The sequence below is a fragment of the Malus domestica genome, chromosome 08, assembly GCF_042453785.1.
Source record: "Malus domestica chromosome 08, GDT2T_hap1".
NCBI lineage: Eukaryota > Viridiplantae > Streptophyta > Magnoliopsida > Rosales > Rosaceae > Malus > Malus domestica.
The window spans coordinates 3,782,188-3,791,622 of NC_091668.1; the positions used below are offsets into that span (position 1 = coordinate 3,782,188).

A 9,435-nucleotide genomic window follows, 5' to 3' on the forward strand; every position below is an offset into this window, starting at 1 on the left:
TTCTGTGCAACCATCACCGGGGGCAAACGAACAAGATGCACATGCCGATGATGAAGAAGGATGGACATTGGTGACCTACAAAAAAATAAGGAAACCAAAACCACAAGCCATAAGACAAAAGGTGGAACAAGTGAGAAAGCACCGTCCCCGCAACAGTAGGAAGCCCAAAAGAAACGTAAAAGTTGATAAGCCAATGTATGCTGGGGAACCTATGGAGCAAGAGCCACGCATTCCTATCTCATTGCACGAGTACTTCCCGAATGACTTCTTCCAACAGTGCACTATCGCTGTATGCCACATGGTCGAAGTAGAAATAGAAGAACCTTCAAAAGGCAAAGATATCACCACTGAGGGAGAAAAAACTCTCACTCTCGAAGAAGGTCTGCCAACACACTTTAGCATTGAGGAAGCGCTGCGATTACCAAAGAAGATGCGAATAGCATTAGCAGCGGTCTTGGAAAGTCCCAATGACCACGAAGTGCAAGAAAGCAAGAACGAATGCTTCAAGCTTCGGCCACATGAATATGCCACATGCTGTGCCATCGAGGACACAATCCATTTCACCGACGAAGACTTGCTGCTAGGATCCAAGCCTCACAACCGTCCTCTCTTCGTTTCTGGGTACGTAAGGGAGCACAAAGTCAATCGCATGCTTGTGGATGGTGGATCAGCCATAAACATCATGCCAAAGTCAACAATGACTACAATCGGCATCAAGGCGGATGAACTGTCCTTAAGTCGTCTATTAATCCAAGGTTTTAAACAAGGAGGACAAAAAGCGATGGGCATGATCCGAGTGGAGATGACTATTGGTGAACTTAAGTCAAGCACGATATTCCACGTGATTGATGCAAGAACTTCATACGGCTTGCTTTTAGGAAGGCCTTGGATCCATGCAAATTGAGTAGTACCGTCCACCCTTCACCAATGCTTGAAATTCTACCGAGAAGGAGTGAAGGTGATCTATGGCGACACCAAACCATTCACCGAAGCCGAATCACATTTCGCAGACGCCAAGTTCTACATGGATGAAGACATGGTGCTCGAAGCTCTTCCAAAAGAGATCAAATCCACGGGCAAAGCAACACCTAAAAAGCAGGAGTGGCAAGCCATGCCCAAGATGCAAGAAGAAGAAGCCATGTCTTCTTTAAGCAAGAACGATGATGAGCTTGCTAAACCTGCAACAACCAAAGGGAGTAAGATGTCCTCAAATGTACTAAACACACCCGTTTTTCGATACATCCCGATGTCAAGAAGAAAGAATGGTCAATCCCCATTCGAAACTGAAGCAAGCAAAGCCGATGCACAACGGTACGTGGATAATGTAAAGTTGCTCAAGACGAATGCAGTTCTACCTCTGACACAGCTAAGCAACGCAAAGGTTGCAAGATTACCACAAGGCTTCGTAAAAGCTCTACCAAAGAGAGCGGAACCAAGTTTTCTCCCAACCAAAAGGACTGAAGAAGGTTTTGATCCGAAGGCCTACAAACTCATGTCAAAAGCTGGGTACGACTTCGCTTCTTCTTCGAATCCTGGAAAAAAGGTTTCAAACACCGTCAACAATAAAGAATGTGACCTCACAAAGACTCAAAAGAAGTTGAAGAAGCATGGTTACGGAATTAACAACAACAAAGCTGGACTTGGCTTCACACCAAATGCACCTGTGAAGATTTCAAGCCAAGCAAAAAATACTAGCACTCAACATATCAGTGTGAGCATTGAACAAGATCAAGAGGAGCCTAAATCCACCCCTCGAACGCCAGTCTTCGATAGGATGAATCGTTCAAGACCCAAAACGTCAGCCCTTGATCACATTGGTGGTCAAAACCGAACCTCCGTCTTCAAGAGGCTTAACAGGCCAACCTCCCGAAGCTCTATTTTTGAAAGGTTGTCAAAACCTAATAAGCAAAGCAACACGGCTAGCTCTCCTCCTCGTCAGTCAGCTTTGGAAAGACTTGAAGACAACATGAAGTTTTCTGGAAATAGGGAAACAAAGTCAAAGGAAGAAAAGCTCGACAGGCTAGTAGAAAAGGGCGATATTCGAAGCTCAATTCCTTCAAGGATGAAGCGTCAAGCAATCTTGGAGGTTGACGCAAATGGACCACTGATAGTAAGAAGGCGCACCATCATCCATACTGGACAATCTGCATACCAACAAACCCAAGAGGACGACACTAAAGAGGAAGTCCAAGATGTCTTCCACATCACGATCCAAGAAGGCAAAGAAGACGAGACCCCTGAAGAAGATGTCACTGCCGCACCACCACAACTTGAGGATGGGGGGCAAGCCACGGTTGACGATCTCAAGGAGCTCAACTTGGGCACAGAAGAGGAGCAAAAACCTATCTTTGTAAGTGCACTGCTAAGAGCAGACGAGATAGAGGAGTACTACCAACTGCTATCAGAGTACAAAGACGTCTTTGCCTGGACTTACAAAGAAATGCCCGGCCTTGACCCTGTCATCGCTGTGCATCATCTTGCAGTCAAGCCTGGAACACGACCAATAAAGCAAACTCAAAGGCGATATCGATCCGAGCTCATTCCACAAATCGAGGCAGAGATTGACAAGCTAATCGAAGCAGGATTCATTCGAGAGGTGCAATACCCCAAGTGGATCTCCAACATCGTCATCGTCCTTAAGAAATCTGGACAAATATGTGTTTGCGTAGACTTCCGGGACCTCAACGACGCTTGTCCGAAGGACGACTTCCCCTTGCCAATCATCGAAATCATGGTGGACGCAACCACTGGCCACGAGGCACTGTCATTCATGGACGGCTCTTCTGGATACAATCAAATTCGTATGGCTCTCGAAGACGAGGAACTAACAGCATTCCGCACTCCAAAAGGTATCTATTGTTACAAGGTGATGCCCTTTGGTCTAAAGAACGCTGGAGCTACATATCAACGAGCAATGCAGAAAATCTTCAATGACATGCTACACAAGAACGTAGAATGTTATGTGGACGATGTGGTGGTCAAAACAAAGAAAAGATCAGATCACTTGAAGGATTTGCGAGTAGTGTTCGAAAGGCTGCGAAAATACAACCTCAAGATGAACCCGTTAAAATGTGCGTTTGGCGTCACCTCTGGAAAGTTCCTCAGCTTCATTGTCAAGCACCGTGGTATTGAAGTGGACCAATAAAAAATCAAGGCCATTCAAAGCATGCCTGAGCCAAGAAACCTGCACGAGCTGAAAAGTCTACAAGGACGGCTAGCCTTCATCAGACGCTTCATCTCTAACCTTGCAGGGCGTTGTCAACCGTTCAGTCGACTCATGAAGAAGGATGTTCCGTTTGTATGGGACGAAGCATGCCACAATGCTTTTGAAAGCATAAAAAAGTATTTGTCAAGTCCACCTGTCTTGGGGGCGCCTGTGCTTGGGAAACCACTCATATTGTACATTGCCGCTCAGGAAAGTTCAGTTGGAGCACTCTTGGCGCAAGAGAATGAATCCCAGAAAGAAGGAGCGCTTTACTACCTCAGCCGAACCCTTACCGGCGCCGAGTTGAACTACTCCCCAATAGAAAAGATGTGCCTTGCCTTGGTGTTCGCCATCCAGAAACTCAGGCATTACATGCATGCGTACACCATCCACTTGGTTGCAAAAGCTGACCCGGTCAAATACGTCATGTCCAAACCCGTCTTGACAGGGCGACTCGCTAAATGGGCGTTGCTTCTTAACCAATATGAGATCATCTACATCCCAGCTAAAGCCGTAAAGGGACAAGCGCTGGCAGACTTTCTTGCCGATCACCCAATCCCAGCTGATTGGAAAATCTCAGACGACTTGCCTGACGAGGAAGTGTTCTACATCGACATCTTCCCGACATGGACGATGTTCTTCGACGGATCTGCACGAGCAGACGGAGCGGGGGCAGAAGTAGTATTCATGTCGCCACAAAGGCATATATTACCTTATTCATTTCAACTAAGCGAATTATGCTCCAACAATGTCGCTGAGTACCAAGCACTGATCATCGGACTCCAAATGGCGATCAATATGGGAATCACAGCCCTTGAGATATTTGGCGACTCCAAGCTCATAATCAATCAACTCTTAACTGAATATGAGGTGAAGAAAGATGATCTCATCCCATACTTTCGGCTGGCAACTCAACTGCTACAAGAGTTTGAGACTGTGACACTAGAGCATGTGCCAAGAAAAGAAAATCAAATGGCAGACGCTCTTGCCAACCTAGCCTCAAGCATGACATTAGGAGAAGATGAAGCTGCAGACGTGCCAGTCTGCCAAAGATGGGTGATCCCCCTCGTCACTGAAATGCTACTAGATGATACAAATGTCATCTCAGTACTTCCAGTCGATGTTGAAGAGTGGAGACAACCGCTGATCGATTACTTAGAGCATGGAAAACTTCCAGATGATCCTAAACACCGCTCCGAAATACGTCGACGAGCACCTCGCTTCCTCTATTACAAAGAAACACTCTACCGACGCTCTTTCGAAGGAGTACTTCTGAGATGCCTAGGTGAGGAAGAAGTTAATCAAGCCATGGAAGAAGCACACTCAGGCGTATGCGGGGCGCATCAATCTGGACCAAAGCTACATTTCCAGCTCAAAAGAATGGGCTACTACTGGCCAAGCATGGTGAAGGACTGCCTGAAATATGCCAAAAGGTGCCAAGCCTGCCAATTCCACGCAAACTTCATACACCAACCACTTGAGCCATTACACCCTACAGTTGCTTCATGGCCATTCGATGCATGGGGATTGGACGTCGTAGGACCAATTACTCCGAAATCATCTATAGGAGAAGCTTACATCCTAGCTGCAACAGATTACTTTTCCAAGTGGGCTGAAGCCATACCCCTAAGGGAAGTAAAGAAGGAAACTGTCGTTCGTTTCATCAAGGAGCACATCATCCACCGATATGGAGTGCCTCGCTACATCATCACTGATAACGGAAAGCAATTCTCCAACCGACTCGTGGATGAGCTATGTGAGAAATACAAGTTCAAGCAGCATAAGTCTTCCATGTATCATGCCCCGGCCAACGGTCTTGCAGAAGCATTCAACAAAACATTGTGCAATCTCTTAAAGAAAGTGATCGGCCGAACAAAGAGAGACTGGCACGAAAGAATAAGCGAAGCACTTTGGGCATATCGGACGACACATAGGACTCCTACCCAAGCTACGCCTTATTCTCTTGTATATGGCGTGGAAGCTGTTCTACCGCTCGAAAGTCAAATCCCCTCACTGAGAATGGCTATACAAGAAGGCTTGACTGAGAAGGAGAATGCAAAGTTGCGCATTCAAGAGTTGGAAGCACTCGACGAAAGAAGGCTCGAAGCTCAACAACACTTGGAATGCTACCAAGCACGACTATCCAAGGCATTCAACAAGAAGGTCCGCCCAAGGTCTTTCCAAACTGGAGATCTCGTCCTCGCATTGCGTAGGCCTATCGTCGCAACTCACAAGACGAAAAGCAAGTTCACATTAAAGTGGGATGGACCATACGTAATACAAGAGGTTTACACCAACGGCGCCTACTTAATCATGGCAGAAGATGGCTTGAAGATTGACCCTATCAATGGAAGATTCTTGAAGCGCTACTACCCCTAAAAGGCCACAACCAAAGCTCCTTGTCCGCACGAGCCTAAACTGCATGGCACAACGCTCCTGGTCTGCACGAGCATAAAAGGCAACACCAACTGCTCCTTGCCTGCATGAGCTGAAACTGCAAACGACACCAATGCTCCTTGCCTGCACGAGCTGAAACTGCAACACGGCACCAAATGCTCCTTGTCTGCACGAGTTGAAACTGCAAACGACACCAAATGCTCCTTGTCTGCACGAGTTGAAACTGCAAACGACACCAATGCTCCTTGTCTGCACGAGTTGCAAACGACACCAATGCTCCTTGTCTGTACGAGTTGAAACTGCAAACGGCACCAAAAGAAAATACCAAAAAAAAAAAAAAATGTATTTGAACTACGTTTTGACTTGATCTTTTCTTTGGAAGGGTACGTAGGCAGCTTGAATATTCAATTTCAAGTTCAGTCACATCAAAATAAAAAAATAAATGTTTTATTAAATAGAGTCAATTTTATTACAAAAAAAAAATGTATATATATATATGTATGTATATATATATGTATGTGTGTATATATATATGTGTGTGTATAATATATATATATATATATATATATATATATATATATACAGCAAAAAAAAAAAAATAATAATAAGATTTTATTGAAAATTTGACCATTGAGAGTATATTTTTATTACAAATACAAACATTTTCCTTGTGAAAAAAAAAAAAGGGGGCGGCCCATCTTTCTAAATTCCAATAAACCCAGCTCTCAAAACCCACTTCGGGTTTTCTCCTCCAACCAAACCCTTCTACATTCCAGTCACCGACTCCTCCGATTCCAACCCAGCGAACCCAACTCCGGGCACGCTCCGCCACGCCGTCATCCAAAAAAAACCCTTCTGGATTATCTTCTCGGCCGACATGACCATTAAGCTCAAATACGAGTTCATTGTCAACAGCTTCAAGACCATCGACGGCCGCGGCGTCAACGTCCACGTGCACCACTGCAAGCCCGCCGGCAACACCAACATCGCCTCCAGCCCCACCCACGTTGGCTGGCGCGACAAATCCGACGGCGACGGCATCTCCCTCTTCGGCGCTCGCAAAATCTGGATCGACCACTGCTCCCTCTCGTTCTGCACCGACGGACTGATCGACGCCATCATGGGTCCACCGGAGTCACAATTGCCAGAGCTATTGAGTCACCTGACGCCATGGGGAATGCTGGTGCAGCTGTCATTAGAGAGGTTGCCAGCAAGACCAATGACTCTGCTGGTGACGGAACAACAACTGCATCAATTCTTACACGGGAAATAATCAAGCTAGGGCTCTTGAGTGTGACCTCTGGTGCAAATCCCGTTTCAAGAAAGAAGGGTATTAAGAAAACGGTGCAAGGGCTGGTGGATGAACTAGAGAATAAGTCTAGGCCTGTTAAGGGTCGTGATGATGTTAAAGCTGTCGCATCTATTTCTGCCGGGAACGATGAGCAAATTGGGACAATGATTGCTGATGCTATTGACAAGGTTGGACCTGATGATGTATTGTCCATTGAGTCATCATCTTCATTTGAGACCAGCGTCGAGGAAGAAGAAGGAATGGAGATTGACAGAGGATATATCTCTCCTCAATTCGTTACGAACCTTGAGAAGTTGGTTGTTGTGTTGAATTTGAGAATGCAAGAGTTTTGGTTGCTGACCAGAAGATTTCAGCTATCAAGGACATAATTCCTCTATTGGAGAAGACCACTCAGTTGAGAGCCCCTCTACTCATAATTGCTGAGGATGTCTCTGGGGAGGCTTTGGCGACTCTTGTTGTGAACAAGTTGAGGGGTATACTGAATGTTGCCGCTATCAAAGCTCCTGGTTTTGGTGAACGGAGAAAGGCTCTCCTCCAAGATATTGCCATTTTGACAGGAGCTGAGTTTCAAGCCAGCGATCTGAGTCTACTGGTTGAGAACACCTTAGTTGAACAGTTTGGTTTGGCTCGGAATGTGACAATCTCAAAGGACTCCACTACCATTATCACTGATGCAGCATCAAAAGACGAGTTGCAAGCCAGAATTGCATAGCTAAAGAAATAGCTGTCCGACACGGATTCTGTTTATGACACAGAAAAATTGGCTGAGAGGATTGCCAAATTGTCAGGTGGAGTTGCTGTTATAAAGGTCGGCGCTGCTACAGAGACCGAACTTGAGGACCATAAACTCCGTATTGAGGATGCCAAGAATGCTACTTTCGCTGCCATAGAGGAAGGGATTGTGCCTGGTGGTGGTGCTGCTTTGGTACATCTCTCAGCATATGTTCCTGCTATCAAGGGAAAAACTTGTTGATGCAGATGAGCGGCTTGGAGCTGACATTGTCCAGAAGGCACTGGTAGCACCAGCAGCATTGATAGCTCAAAATGCTGGAATTGAACACGAAATCGTGGGCCGATGTTGACGACGAAGAACTTCAATAACCACCGTCAAACGACTAGCCGGTAGTGAAGCTCAATGCCTTGCATTCTACCTCAAATTCCAACTGCTTCTGCACCTCCGCCATGGCTGCTCCTTTTGAATGTGATTGACAAAACCAAAGTTTGTCAACTCACACCCAAAGGCCTTCTCTCCGTTCGTGACAAACAACAACGAAGAACTTCAATAAACCGCCGTCAAACGACTAGCCGGTCATAAAGCCTCGACTGCAGCTCACCGTCCGTCGAGTTCCATCCCTACAAAGCACCATATATAAAGAAAAAAAAAAAAGGTTTTCAAATGGTGACTAGCCACCGAAAGCAAAGAAAAGAAGTGATTGACAGGCACCATCCAAAAGGAAATGATAAAAAAAGAAAAAAGAAAAAAAACAAGAAAGACAGGTCATGGTGTATGCTACTATTAGCAAGTATGAATAATTGAAAGGAAGAAAGCAGGGGGAAGACGACAAATTTCCGTCTAAAAATAGGGAGTAAAAGAATAGTGCGCATCAAGTACCATCAAAATAAAATAAAAAGGAGTAACACATCTTAGTCAGATATATGTTTTAGCACAACATACTGAATAAAGTAAAGCATGTCCATTGATATCTCTAAGAAATTACAAATGCGTAAAAAATAAAAATAAAAAAATAAAAAATAAAAAAAAAAAAAATAAAAAAAAAAAAAAAAAAACCTTCACAAATGTCACTTATGAGAAGCCTCAACTTGAAGCCTTAGTGCTCGGCGACTTATGAGAAGCCTCAGTACTTGAAGCCTTAGTACTCGGCGACTTATGTGAAGCCTCAGTACTTGAAGCCTTAATGCTCGGCGGAACCCTAGAAGAGGGAGGCATTGGGGATGGATTATTCGGAGCCTCAATACCTGGTTGAACTTCAGATGACGAAGGCAAAAGGTCCATCTGGAATACATCCACAAATCTCCGATTGTCACTTTGAACCCGACCTTCGGAGTCCAGCAACTGATCAAGCTTCCTCTTCATGCTTGTCGAATAATTATTTGCAAGCACATGCAACTCTCTATTCTCATACTTCAGCTGTCTGATCACTTGATTAAGAACTACCACCTCAGCTGTCAATGATTCAACCTGGCGAGTTCGAACAAGTAAGCGTTGGCTCATGTTGGAAACAGAGTTCGCACACTGGACACTGAGAGCCTGGGACTCTCGAACAGCTAATTCATCGGATCGTTGTGAAAGTATCATATTATCTTTAGGAGTGATAAGGTTTCTAGCTACAACCGTAGCCGTTGCTGCATCCCTCATTACAGAGTCTTCAACTGTAAGAGGGCCATTAGAAGATGAGAAGGACGGACGCCATATATTACCCTGACGCGGTGCACCTGCGTCACTGCTAAGACTCAAATCTAAACAAATGTTAGATGGGTTAGCCATTTTCAAAAAGATGGT

General features: G+C 45.2%; 1 pseudogene; it reads left to right on the forward strand.

Moving 5' to 3' along the window:
• The first annotated feature begins 6,334 nt into the window (after positions 1 to 6,334).
• LOC103453189 (ruBisCO large subunit-binding protein subunit alpha-like) lies at positions 6,335 to 7,999 on the forward strand (annotated as a pseudogene).
• The last annotated feature ends 1,436 nt before the right edge of the window (positions 8,000 to 9,435 follow it).